This window comes from Mustelus asterias, chromosome 3 (assembly GCF_964213995.1).
Source record: "Mustelus asterias chromosome 3, sMusAst1.hap1.1, whole genome shotgun sequence".
In the NCBI taxonomy this organism is placed as follows: Eukaryota; Metazoa; Chordata; class Chondrichthyes; order Carcharhiniformes; family Triakidae; genus Mustelus; species Mustelus asterias.
The window spans coordinates 134,927,175-134,941,288 of record NC_135803.1 but is presented as its reverse complement, the minus strand read 5'-3'; the positions used below and the strand labels follow the sequence as shown (position 1 = coordinate 134,941,288).

Genomic DNA, 14,114 nt, shown 5'->3' with positions numbered 1-14,114 from the left:
AAAATCTGCAACGTACGACTGCCTCAATGTCCTAGTTATAAAAATCCTATTCCTCAAATTGAAACTTAAAAAAGGGAATTCTCTGCACTTGAGATGCAGAAAAATGCAAGTTACTCAAAAATATGCAGGCAACAATTGAGAGAATGCAATTCTATTATGTACCATCCTATAAAATTATCTGTCAGGGTAAACTGACTCCAATGGATCTTCTGTTGAAGGAGACACCTACAATATTCATTGAAAACATAACATCTTCTGCCCATAAGTTTTCAAGAAACTCCTCCACTTACTATTGAGGGGAACCAATACTAAATGCACCAAAGCACAGCTGACTACAGCGTACATCACCCCAGAGAGCCCTGATGTTAAAGAGGACAATTTCAAAGGTGCATAATGTTTAATCCATAATCCCTTCAGCAATCCCTTATCGCAAAAAGAAAGCATCCGAACGTTCCCACAATATAAACTTCAAAATATTTATTTTTTTACTGAAATGTTCAATAGTTTTAATTTCTGATAGGATGAAGTCTGAGAAATGATAACGGTTCTTTTCCTATACGTTTCACTTTTTGTGTTGAAGGAACCCCCCTACAAACGTGAATATATCCTTATAATTTCAAGTATTTATGCCTGCTTGAAGATTATCCATGTCACAACATTAAATGGACTAAAACTGCTACAAATGCTCAGTTTTACAACCATCAAAAAAACTGTAATGCTGATGAATTAATATTGAAATCCTCAGGTCAATTAACTATGACATTGGAATAAAATATTGTGGGTTTTCCTCTCTCCGCCATTAGCATAGTTAATCAAATCAATGGTGATTATAACTTGGCCGTACCGCCCAAAATAACCAGATCACCCTGTCGATCTCAATTTATTCAGATTATCCACTTTCAAAAACAGTAAATAATGACAACTCTCAGGATCAATTGAAAATTTATCAATATAAGCTAAGATTTATTCAGTTTGGCTACACATTATTGACAAGAAACAAATAAATGCATGACCTCAGCCACAATTGATGCTGGGTTTATTGAGCTTTATCATCACGCGTCAATTTCATTAAAAAGTGTGTGCTTCCTGCAGGGAAATATAGACAGTGCATTACATCAAGTTACTGAACTGAAGAACCAAAGAAAAGAAAAGTAACCACAATATCTCCAAGCTTCACTTCTTCTCCAAAGCAGAGTTCCAACTTACATCATCAAATCTGCCCTCTATCTGCTCCCTCCGTTTCATTCCTTCATTATATTACATTACGGATTCAAGAAAATCTACCAAGAACATGAAGGCCGCCCTACTGCCGTACAGCAAGTAAACACTAATAAAGTAGAAGCCTCTGTAGACTGTGCTTATTCATCACATTACTACTGTTACTGCAGTCACTTGCTGCACTGCATAATTCACCTACCTCTGACTTCATGCTTTTGCAGACCATGAATAAATAAAAAACACACAGCTGGAGCTGTCAAGCTTCCGGATGCAGTGCAATTGCAGTGACTGTGTGGCCCGGAGGAAGATGAAGCTATACAGTGCCTCGTTGTGGAGCGCAGGGCAGGCCCAAATCCAGTAATCAGGATTTACTGATCAGCAAAATCATATAACGTCGATGTGACGGGCTGTATTTTGTGGCTCTCTCTATTCAGCAGCTTTCATGATCTACTGTAACCTAATGCATGCTTCTCCGATAATTGCTTCTGTTAAACAATCAGGTTTCAAGGTCATTGCCGGCTAAGCTTCGGTATAAATCAGGAATAGGAATCAGGAACTGGCAAATACTTATTGAATTTGAATGTCACATGTGCTGGAGCAAAAAACCATAGCTATTGTAGCTCTAAATATACATCAGTGCCCTTCTATCCTTTAGACTGCAGGTGAAAGTAAGCAGTTACCAGGCTGCCGTGCCAATGCATGAAATAGGCATCAGTAAGGTCAGTTGCAATGACATTTTGCTCATCAAACTCACAAAGCGTGCACTGATAAATCAAGAAAGATTTTGTTTCATTTTCCTATTGCCAGGACGGTAGAGGCTGAATTACTCGTGTGCAGTCTCAGTCTGCACTTCAAAGCCAATGCAATTAAAATGTGGATCTCCTTTTATGACAAAAGTTTGGTTAAAGAATTTTCTTTCGCTTAACAACATTGCATCTATTTATAAGCCTCAAGAGGATCAAAATCACTTGCTCCAATTACACGCATAAAACAGGTAGTTCTGCAGTTACTGTTCCACAGCTCAGGAACACAATAACAAGGTGCAACAAAAAAGTAATATTCATTGCTCTCAAAGTGATCACTCTGGGCTGAAATTTCCTCTCCCAGCCTGGAGTGAGCCCGCATTGAGAAACTCAAAGTGGCGGCATGTGGGGCCATAATTTTAAATTTACCAGCCAATTTCCAACGGATGTTATTTTCCCCGGAATGGGAAATGTGGAGGATCGCAACCTGGCGCTCACCTAGTGATGGTGAGATTGCCTTTTAAATGCTGGCAGCAAATCTAATTTTCCCTGACAATGGTATTTTCATCGAGGTGGGTGGGTGTCAAGTGTGTGGGAACCATGTCAGGTAAGTCAATTCATGATGCCTGCTGTGGAATCAAAAACCTTTTGACAGTTAAGTTTAAAAGGTTTTGCCAACTTCAAATGTCAAAATGTAATGGTGTATGTTGATTTAAGTGTTGTCAACGCAGCGATTGATTGTAGGCCTCTGCCCCGAAAAGGTAGCCAACCAGTAATCACTCTGCATTGTGTAAGCGTTCACATGCATCAGAATATTTTACTCAGTGGATCAAGTGCTCTTCTGCATTCAACGGTATTGAAATTCTGGTCTACATACTTCATCTGAACACTGTGGTTTCAGTTGTACAATGATTTAAAGTCTGGACATCTTTTTGCACGTTGAAAAAATCGATTGCTAGACTTCTCTGATGGAAATTCTGTTGAGCTTCTGAGACATAATAGAGCAGATGGCTGTACATCTGGTTAGGCAACTTCAGAGTCTACTATATTAAGCTCTGTGGGTCTGTTTATTCAATTGTGTAATGCAATCCCATTATGAATGCACGGGTGAGTTCCAAACCCCACTAATAGGTCTGGCTCAGCAGGAATTGCTTACACAGCTGAAGGGGACTAGTATGCTCTATTTTGTTGACAGTTTTACCAGCAGATAACATGATTAAATGTTTTGAAGATATTTTTGAATGGTTATTTATTTTGACAGATTAATGAACATTTGAGATGAGACTATTTTCAAAGTAGAATTTCAGTGCTGCATGTGATTGACAGTTTTAAGAATACTCCATTCTGCAATCCACTGGCTGAGTTGAGTGTGGAGGACCTTTCCTTATTCACTTGCATTCGCAGTGCTCACAACTATATGACGGTCTTAAAATTTTAAAACACCTTCACTGGGTTATTACCCGGTGTACCAAATTAATTATGAAATGATAACCGTCCAATTAAAAATGTTTGAGAGAAAAATATATCCAAAAATATACAGACTTTAGATTGCGTAAAGTTTAGTTATTTGACCTGATGTGAAATTCTATTTCCCAAAGAGATCAGCAAGCATCCATCCACTGAGTCAACCTTCCTGAAATGTTTAACACTTGTACAATACTTCACCTGGCATCACACTTGGCATCAGAAGGTGTACCGATTTTCCATGCCACATGTAAGTCACTTCTGTTAAAGTTTACTTTATTAACCTGACAAAAATTTTATTCCATTAACTTCTCTATACAAAACTAGTCCATTAGTACAGTGGTCACAGACGAGCTTAACTTGTGTGTTTGACTCTCATTGTCAGCTGCTACTTAAACTCATGTAATGCATAAACAGGAGCTGGAAAGACGAACGCCAATCTCACTGTATTACGAGATGGAACTCTACAAATAGGAAGCAGAAGAAAGGGTATAATAAATCTGCCAATTGTGCTACTGGATCATCTAGCTAGGAGACAAGTTGAAATTCCACCTTAACAAACAATGAAATTGAAATCAGTTGGTTATATGCTGGCTGGCATTAGAAATGCACAACTGTGGATAACTGGAATGCCATAATAAGACAACTGGTTCACTAATGTCCTTCAATTAAGGGAATCTGTTACCTCGTCTTGCCCGTACAGAACTCTGTCAGGCACTAAGGGATTGATATTGATATAGTAATACATAAATTATGTTGCCATAGTCTCAGATGACCATATGTTGCTCTCCGCTTTGGGGTGGGGGGGTGGGGGGGGAGGGGCTGACTGGTGGTGATTTAACCTGAGGACCACCACACCTCAGGCAAGGGGCAAAGTTGAGAAGTCAGGGCATCATGAATAACCTCAGCCGATTTGGGAATTGAACCCGTGCAATTGGCATCACTCTGCATCACGAACCAACTGTCCAGCCACCCGAGCTAAACTGACTCCCCAATAATCCATGCCTTACCATCGACATTATCCCAGACATGGACAAAAAGAGAGCAATGAGAATAAGACCTTGCAGAAAGGCAGGATACGCAATCCATCACGGCTGCAGTAGAGTCAACCAATTTGGAATGCAATTACATATTATCCAAAGGAAGAAATTCATCCAGTGAGTGTGACTTGAACCTGTGGCCTCCTCAGAAGACGAAGGAAATTTGTCATGTCAGCTACGACTCTCACCAACTTTTACAGATGCACCATAAAAAGCATTCTTTCTGGTTGTATCACAGCTTGGTATGGCTCCTGTTCTGCCCAAGACCACAAGAAACTACAAAAGGTCATGAATGTAATCCAATCCATCACGCAAACCAGCCTCCCATCTATTGACTGTCTACGCTTCCTGCTGCCTCTGCAAAGCAGCCAGCATAATTAAGGACCCCACGCACCCCAGGCATTCTCTCTTCCACCTTCTTCCGTTGGGAAAAAGGCACAAAAGTCTGAGGTCACATACCAACCAACTCAAGAACAGCTTCTTCCCTGCTGCCGTCAGACTTTTGAATGGATCTACCTTGCACGAAGTTATCTTTCTCTACACCCCAGCTATGACTGTAACACTACATTCTGCGCACTCTCTCGTTTACTTCTCTATGAACGGTATTCTTTGTCTGTGTAGCGTGCAAGAAACCATACTTTTCACTGTATGCTAATACATGTGACAATAATAAGTCAAATAAATCAAATAAAAGAGGCAGGAATTCTGTCAACTGAGCTACACTGTTGTTTTCAATGCAGCATTCTAAACAAAACCATATGATAGTTAATTTTGATTCACTTTGGCAAAATAAGGATTGAACCTTTGAAAGTGTTAACTGTAATAAGACCTTAACTCTATGATGCCTTAATTAAAATTGCTATACATACCAGAAAGTGAAAACAATTGCCAACATGCCTCTTTACCTCCCCATTCTGCAACAAATACTAACATAAATACAAGTTGTTGTCATACCTACTCTCAATCAGAGAAAAATGATTGTGTTTGTAGTAGTGGCAAAAATGTCCACACCCCCCTACATTACTCTACGAAACTGAGAGCAGCTTCAGACGCCTGCAAACATACAACCAAATTCAAAAGTTGCTGTCAGTGATCCTCTGCTCCTCCACAGGATATGCTGATTAAAGCAAATCGAAATTATTTAAAAAATCAACAAACTGATGTGAACTTCCACTTCTTATATCATTATTCCAGCCGTAAAAATCTTTGAAAAGGTGATGCCTTTTTGAATGAGGCATAAGTAGTTGATGCCAAAACATTGAATGTATTCAAGAGGCGGCTGGATATAGCACTTGGGGCGAATGGGATCAAAGGTTATGGGGAAAAAGCAGGATTAGGTTATTGAGTTGGATGATCAGCCATGATTGTGATGAATGGCAGAGCAGGTTCGAAGGGCCAAATGGCCTCCTCCTGCTCCTATGTTTCTATAACTGGGGTTTTACTGAATTACCAGCTTGTAATTACTGGTGAACAACCTCTGTAGTCCTGAAAAACTACTTTTATTTGTGGAAAGTCAAATTTTGCCATTCCATGATATAAAAATTCCACAGATTTTTCAAATTAGTTAACTTTTTAAAAGATATCTCTATATTTCAGCTTCTAATTTAATTCTGTGTACATGTTTCAATCTTTCGGCTCAGTGGGCTGAATGGCCTCTTTCTGCACTGTCAGGACTCTATGGCTCAATGATTCTGTAAAATTCTAAGTAGTAAAGGATGAAACTTGCTTGTTAGTTTCTGATTTGCTATTTGAAAATTCATCAACACGATCGGCTTGATCACGTCACTGTTGCTGAACTCCCCTTGTAATTGCCGGCCGAACAAAATTAACTTCAGGAAAGATGAAACCCACATCACCGGGCTCGCTAAATGTTTGTGGGTGGCTTACTCCACCGTCCGTTCCGGATAGAGCATCATCCCTTTGCTGTCGACCACAAGATCCAGGTCCATAAGTTATTCATTGGAATTTTTAAAAGCATTTTGGCAACAAACTGTGGAATAATTGAATTAAGCAAGCCACTGGGAAGGCTAATTTATTCCAGCATCATTCCCAATGGCCCCCAAGTTTAATATTAAACTTCACAGTCAATTGCTACAGTTAGAACGTTCGCAAATTTAACAAGAGATTAGCAAAAGTATGAATGCTGAGAAGTTGAACTGAAGCAAAATCAGTTGCACGGTTGGGCGGCATGGTGGCACAGTGTTTTACACTGCTGGCTCACAGTGCCAGGGACCAGGGGTTCGATTCCAGCCTCGGGTCACTGCCTGTGTGGAGTTTGCACGTTCTCCCCGTGTCTGTGCAGGTTTTCTCCGCGTGCTCCGGTTTCTTCTCACTCCAAAGATGTTCAGGTTAGGTTGATTGACTGTAGTAAATTGCCCCATAAGTGTCAGGGATACTAACAGGGTTAATAAATGGGGTTATGGGGATAGGGCCTGGGTGGGATTGTGGTTGGTGCAGACTCGATGGGCCAAATGGCCTCCTTCAGCACTGTAGGGGTTTTATGAAAATGGAACATTTTGCAAACATAATTTGGCCAGCATTAAGAAATAACGGGCTAATGCTTTATTGGACATCTTTTTTCAACCTAATAATCAACTGCTCATCCTGTGATATATACAGGTAAAGTGGAGCAAACAACATACTCAAGCAAACAGTCTGTTATTTATTTAGCAAACATTGGCTAGCGTCAATGAACGGCAGACTACCACAACGAGTTTAGTGACATTATACAAGACTACCTTTTGGAGCATTAGCCAGTCTGCATATATTGGATTACTTCCAGTTTTAAAGAAAGTGTTAAGATTTCCTACAAATTGACAGGATCATAATCATCCACGCAGCTTTCATTCCACCTGCCCTTGGGAAAATAGGTGATCGCAAGTCTTTTTCTGTAACCACAAGTACATCTATAATTAGAATTTGTACGTTTGTCACAGTTCTATTGTGGCCTGTGATGCCCAGAGGCATTGAATGTATCAAGATGGTTTCCAGTGTTAATGTAACATTGGTGCTCTGAGACACCAAAATAGATGGAGAACCACAACACTTAGAACACTAAGTCTGCATGTAGTTGCGGACTCTGACCATAGTGACATTTCCCCACAAATTCCTCAAAATTCTTTAATTTCATTTTCCCAGTTTCATTTTTCCTTGGTAACGGAGATTCACAAAGTCCAAGATTAACATTTAAAACGATTGTAAAAATATCAAAATGTTATACATTTCATATTAATATGATCAAATATATTCAATGCATTGCCCTTTGCAGCTTTTAACCGTTCCATTAAAGTTTTTATTTGAAGGCTTCAGCCTTGCCCAAAAGCCTGGACTTGAAGTTGACAATTTTACCTACAGCTGAAATTAATTCAGAAACAGAAAATACTGGAAAATCTCTGCAGGTCTGACAGCATCTGTGGGGAGAGAATAGAGCCAACGTTTCGAGTCTAGAGAACCCTTTGTCAGAGATTCAGGTCATGCAGCACATCTACGAGCAGTCAGTAGTATGGGTGGAATTTGAATCCAGAGTATTTATTCCACTTTTCAAAATTATAAGTAAGCAAATTCTCAAAAGTTCACTTGGTAAAATTGGGAGAGATTTGTAAATTTCTCTCACTTTGGCGCGTGATGGAGAGAGAAAGGCAAAGGCTTTCCTCAGTTTTTTTTTAAGGAAAATAACAAAGAACAATACAGCACTGGAACAGGCCCTTTGGCTCTCCAAGCGTGCGTCGATCATCATGCCTGCCTAAACTAAAACCGTCTGCACTTACGGAGCCAATTTCCTTCTATTCATGTATTCATCTAGATGCCCCTTAATGCTGCTATTGTACTTGGTCCCTCCACCTCCCCAGGCAGCGCGTTCCAGACATTCACCACCAAAAATAATTTGAAATCTCTGAGGGAAATGGATTAGAAAGGACAAAATAAGAGAAATGGATTAAGACTGGTGCCTCTGATCTTACCATCAGTCTTTGAAAAGAGGAACTGGCAGTGGTTTAAGGAAGACTTAAAGGATGAACTTGGCAATGAAGCAGAATTTGGTTGAAATAGCAAATGAAGGATGGCTCACGTGCAGGTAAAGCTGATGTGGGGTTGACAGTCTGCTGAAGGAGTCCAAAAACAACTAGAACAAGGAACTGTTTTTCGTCCAAGGTCAACAAGAGTGCATGATGGTCTTCGCTGTCCATCAAAGATGTTGATGAGAAAAATATCAGATCCTTTATTATTGCTTCAAAGTTCCTTGGAAATACTGTGAGCAAGGACAAGGGACAGATAAGCAGCAAGTAAGGTCAGCTGCTCTGCTGAACTGTAAGTAAACCCATCATAAACACTTTCACTTTCTAAAAGAAAGACTTGCGTTTATATGGTGTCAATCACCACCTCAGGGCAGCCCAAAGCAGTTTACAACCTATGAAGTACTTTGAGTGTGGTCATTGTGATGTAGGAAATGCAGCAGTCAATTCACACATGGAAAGGTCCTACCAACAACAATGTGATAATACCCAAATAATATGTTTTATTTTAGTGATACTGATTGAGGAGCAAACATTGACTGAACACCAGGATAACTCCTCTAACCTTCAAAATGATTCCACCAGATGTTATACATCAATCTGCTTGTGCTGGCAGGGCCTTGATTTCACTCCTCAACCAGCAACAAGCATGGAAAAGATATAAATGGACATCAGCTCAACGATGTGTGTGTAAAACATTGGAGCAAAATGATGTCAGGCAGAATCTTTTCACCTCCCCAGAACAATGTCTGGGTGATCCTTCATTCTTGAATTGTGCCCACTAGAAAAGGTTGCAGATGAAGCCACTTCTTTATGGCTAAAAGAAAACTGTTGCTGCCACATAAAAGGTTTTTTTTAAAAAAGAGTGAGGGACTAACTCGTGGTTCACCTGATCCTTGACCTTCTGCATTCCACACACGAGAGGGATTAAATCCTTAAAGGTTGGTTATGGGTGGAGGTTTAAGGATGAGATAGTGATAGTAGCATGAGGGGAAGAGATAAATGTCGAAGCTGAGTGGATGGGACAAAGGAGAAAAGATGTGGATAAAGATGGGAGTGGAGAGGTGATTGAAAGTAGTAGTATCATGGTGAAGAGTGAAGGGACACTGTGGGGACCCGGAAGAAATAATATTTTTGAATAAGGCAATAATGATTCTTTACGTTGCAGGGTATTTCTAGATCTAATTGCAATGATTAAAAGAAAAACTACATTGTATTTATATTATTTATGATCAATTACTGAAACTGAATAAGCTGGTAGATGTTACCACGAACAGACTGAACATGAATGGTTCCAATTATTCACATCTTGGAAATCAATTTGGTTAACTGTTGCAATCAATGTTATTAAATTGGGCTTCGCAGCCAGTACCCAAAACGCAGAGGAATCAAACTGAAATAATAACATTTCTGTTTAAATACCCTGTTGCTGTGGCGTTGTCTGACACAGGGATCAGTTCCTGAGCTCCTGCTTATCCGCAAATGGCTGCTGGCAAAATTAAACATGAAATAAGGGAATGGATTACCATTAAAATGGTAAGCGATGAGAGTTTCATAGAAAATATTGCTCTGTGCTCAGTTAATGGTACCCATTAATTCTTCTCAAAGGGAACTTGGGACGACTGTAATTATATTTTGTTCAGATTAGTGATCTCATCCGTCGCACTTTATTTTCTTCCTATCAAAATTTGAAGCAGCAGAGCATCCAATTGGAATTCTTGTACCAATTATTTCGCAACGCAGAAGCAGGAGTGAGCCATTTAGACCCCTGAGCCTGTTTCACCGTTCAGTCAGATCATAATTAATCTGCATCTCGGTTGCATTTACCTGCCTTTGATCCAGATTCTTTGAACACCTCTCATTAACTTTCAGCTCTAAGGACCTTACCAAAAAAATTCAACTAGATTAGTCAGACATGATTTACCATTCACAAGTCCACATGGACTCTCTCTGATCAAATTGGGTTATATATCCCCTCGAATGCACAAAAAGGTACCACTGTGTTTGATAGAGTCAAAATAAAACATACAGTCTAATTGAGAAATATTAAGGCAGACAGTCAAAATTGGTAAGTTTTAAAGAGCGTCTTAAAAGAGGAAATTGAGACAGAGGCAGACAGGTTTAGGGAGGAAATTCAGCTAAAGGCAAGGCCACCAATTGTGCATCTAGGAAGCTCAAGTGGCCAGATTTAGAGGAGGATTGTGGGGCTGGAAGAGATTACACAGATAGAGAGGGGTAAGTCTGTGGAGGGAACTGAAAACAAGGATGAGAATTGTGAACAGTCTGATTCATTCTCAGATGAAATCCAGGGCCAGGAATGTAATCAGTGATGAGGGATTCTGGAATATCATCGGTTGCTGGTCCCCTGACCATTGCCGCCAAAAGAACTATCCTTGATGCTTCGGGGAAGGATACACTCCATGCTGGACAACCGAGACCCAGTGCTTGTTCAGGCAATGCAGTCTGGCAGCTCACAGGTTCCAAAGGCCTTGCTCGATCCTCTAGATTCAGCCATACGCCAGCGATGGATTGGGTGCATTAAAGGTCTGGACTTCACATAATCTGATCATTGTGCCTGGGCTGTCCTACATCATCTTGGAGCCGCTAACCCTATAGAATACCAGGGCTCAAAGGTCTGGACCAACTCCACACCTCCAATTAGTGCAGAACACAAAAGGACCTCTCGACATGAACACCAAGAGAGAAAAGTACATAGAACCATAGAAAATTACAACTCAGAAACAGGCCTTTTGGCCCCTCTTGTCTGTGCCGAACCATTTTATGCCTAGTCCCACTGACCTGCACTTGGACCATATCCCTCCACACCCCTCTCATCCATGAACCCGTCCAAGTTTTTCTTAAATGTTAAAAGGCATTTACCACTTTATCCGGCAGCTCATTCCACACTCCCACCACTCTCTATACCCATCACTCTATCTATACCCATCAAAATCTTATACACCTCTATCAAATCTCCCCTCAATCTTCTACGCTCCAGGGAATAAAGTCCCAACCTATTCAATCTCTCTCTGTAACTCAGCTTCTCAAGTCCTGGCAACATCCTTGTGAACCTTCTCTGCACTCTTTCAATCTTATTTGCATCCTTCCTGTAACTAGGTGACCAAAACTGTACACAATACTCCAAATTCGGCCTCACCAATGCCTTATATAACCTTACCATAACACTCCAACTTTTATACTCGATACTCCAATTTATAAAGGCCAATGTACCAAAGGCACTCTTTACGACCCTATCCACCTGTGACGTCACTTAGGGAATTCTGTACCTGTATTCCCAGATCCCTCTGTTCAACTGCACTCTTCAGAGTCCTACCATTTACCCTGTACGTTCTACTTTGGCTTGTCCTTCCAAAGTGCAATATCTCACACTTGTCTGCGTTAAATTCCATTTGCCATTTTTCAGCCCATTTTTCTAGTTGGTCCAAATCCCTCTGCAAGCTTTGAAAACCTTCTTCACTGTCCACTACACCTCCAATCTTTGTATCATCAGCAAACTTGCTGATCCAATTGACCACATTATCATCCAGATCATTGATATAGATGACAAACAACAATGGACCCAACACCAATCCCTGCGGCACACCACTAGTCACAGGCCTCCACTCAGAGAAGCAATCCTCCACAACCACTCTCTGGCTTCTTCCATTGAGCCAGTGTCTTATCCAATTTACTACCTCCCCATGTATACCTAGCGACTGAACCTTCCTAACTAACCTCCCATGAGGGACCTTGTCAAAGGCCTTGCTGAAATCCAGGCCGACAACATCCACCGCCTTCCCTTCATCCACTTTCCTGGTAACCTCCTCGAAAAACTCTAATAGATTGGTCAAACATGACCTACCACGCACAAAGCCATGTTGACTCTCCCTAATAAGTCCCTGTCTATCCAAATATTTGTAGATCCTATCCCTTATCACACCTTCCAATAACTTGCCCACCACCGACGTCAAACTTACTGGCCGATAATTTCCCGGATTTCTTTTGGAACCTTTTTTAAACAACGGAACAACATGAGCCACCCTCCAATCATCCGGCACCTCCCCCGTGAATACTGACATTTTAAATATGTCTGCCAGGGCCCCTGCAAGTTCAACACTAGCTTCCCTCAAGGTCCGTGGGAATACCCTGTCCGGTCCTGGGGATTTATCCACTCTGATTTGCCTCAAGACAGCGAGCACCTCCTCCCCTTTAATCTGTAAAGGTTCCATGGCCTCCCTACCAGTTTGCCCTATTTCCGTAGACTCCATGCCCGTTTCCTCAGTAAATACGGATGCAAAAAAAACCATTTAGTATCTCCCCCATCTCTTTTGGTTCCATACACAGTCTACCACTCTGGTCTTCAAGAGGACCAATTTTTTCCCTCACTATCCTTTTGCTCCTAACGTACCTATAGAAGCTCATCATCAACGTCATTGGATAATGACCATGACCCTCCGCTGTCAGCATAAATTAGGTGAAGGAAGGGTTAGTGGCAATGCCTTGTACGGAAGTAGCAAGACTTCCATGTGTTGATACTCCATCCTCCCAGAAACAACGATTGACATTCTTGCATTCCTAACTACTTGCTGTACCTACATGCTAACATTGAGTTTTATGTACAAGGACCCAGATCCTTCCATGCTGCAGAATTGTTTAATCACTCTATTTGATGAATGTTTTCCCTTCCTATTTTTCCCACCAAAGTTGATAACCTCACACTGTCCCACATTGAACTTCACCTGTCAAATGCTTGCCCACTCAATTAACTTATCTACATCCTTTTGTAAACCCTGTATCCTCCCCACAAACTGCTGTCCTACCTTTCTTTGCATCAGCAGCAAATTTGGCTATAATACAAACTGATCCCTATATATTACCCCCAACATTTTGTGCAGTTTGTCACCCCTATCAAATTCCATTAAGAAACACAAACATGCTATTGCGTTCAATTCTGGTTGCCACATTTTAACAAGGACGTGAAGGCTTTGAGAGCATGCAGAAGTGGTTTACCAGGATGCTGCCTGGATTAGAGGGTATGAAGCATAAGGAGAGCTGGACAAGCTAGGGTCATTTTCTCTGGAGCGGCAGAGGCTAAGGGGGAGGCCTGATAGAAGTCTATAAAATTATGAGAGGCATAGATAGGGCTGACAGTCAGAATCCTTTTCCCAGAGTTAAAATGAATAATACTAGGGGGCACGCATACTAGGTGAGAGGGGAAAATTCAAAGGAGATGTGAGGGGCATGGTTTTTTTTTTACACAGTGCAGTAGGTGTCTGGAATGTGCTGCCAGGGGTGATGGTGGAGGAGGATATGATAGGTGCTTTTAGATAAGCACACGAATATGCAAGGAATAGAAGGATATGGACCAAGGGCAGGCAGAAGGAATTAGTTTAATTTGGCATCATGCTCCTGTGCTATACTGTTCCATGTTCGAGATCTTCCATTTTAGCTTTTTAAACTTTCTGTCCAGTCTACTTTAATAACTTTGCCTTTATGTAATCAACTTTTAAAATTTTAGGACAAGTTTTAGATCCAAGTTTCTCACCTCAAATTGAATACAAAATCCCACAAGTTATGATCACTCTTCCCTGCAGGATCCTTTAATAGAGTTTATTGGTTAAAATCCTGTCTCTTTGTAT

At 40.9% G+C, this 14,114-nt stretch overlaps 1 protein-coding gene across 6 annotated transcripts in view; it reads right to left on the bottom strand.

Moving 5' to 3' along the window:
• iqsec1a (IQ motif and Sec7 domain ArfGEF 1a) overlaps positions 1-14,114 on the bottom strand; it is a 468,491-nt gene that overhangs the window by 112,216 nt on the left and 342,161 nt on the right. The window contains exon 1 of one of the 6 annotated variants that reach the window (XM_078209679.1): positions 1,418-1,959. The exons of the other annotated variants lie outside the window; for them this stretch is intronic. The gene's annotated coding sequence lies outside the window, so the exon portion shown is untranslated. Of the gene's footprint in view, positions 1-1,417; positions 1,960-14,114 lie in introns of those variants that run through there. 6 annotated transcript variants of the gene reach the window in all.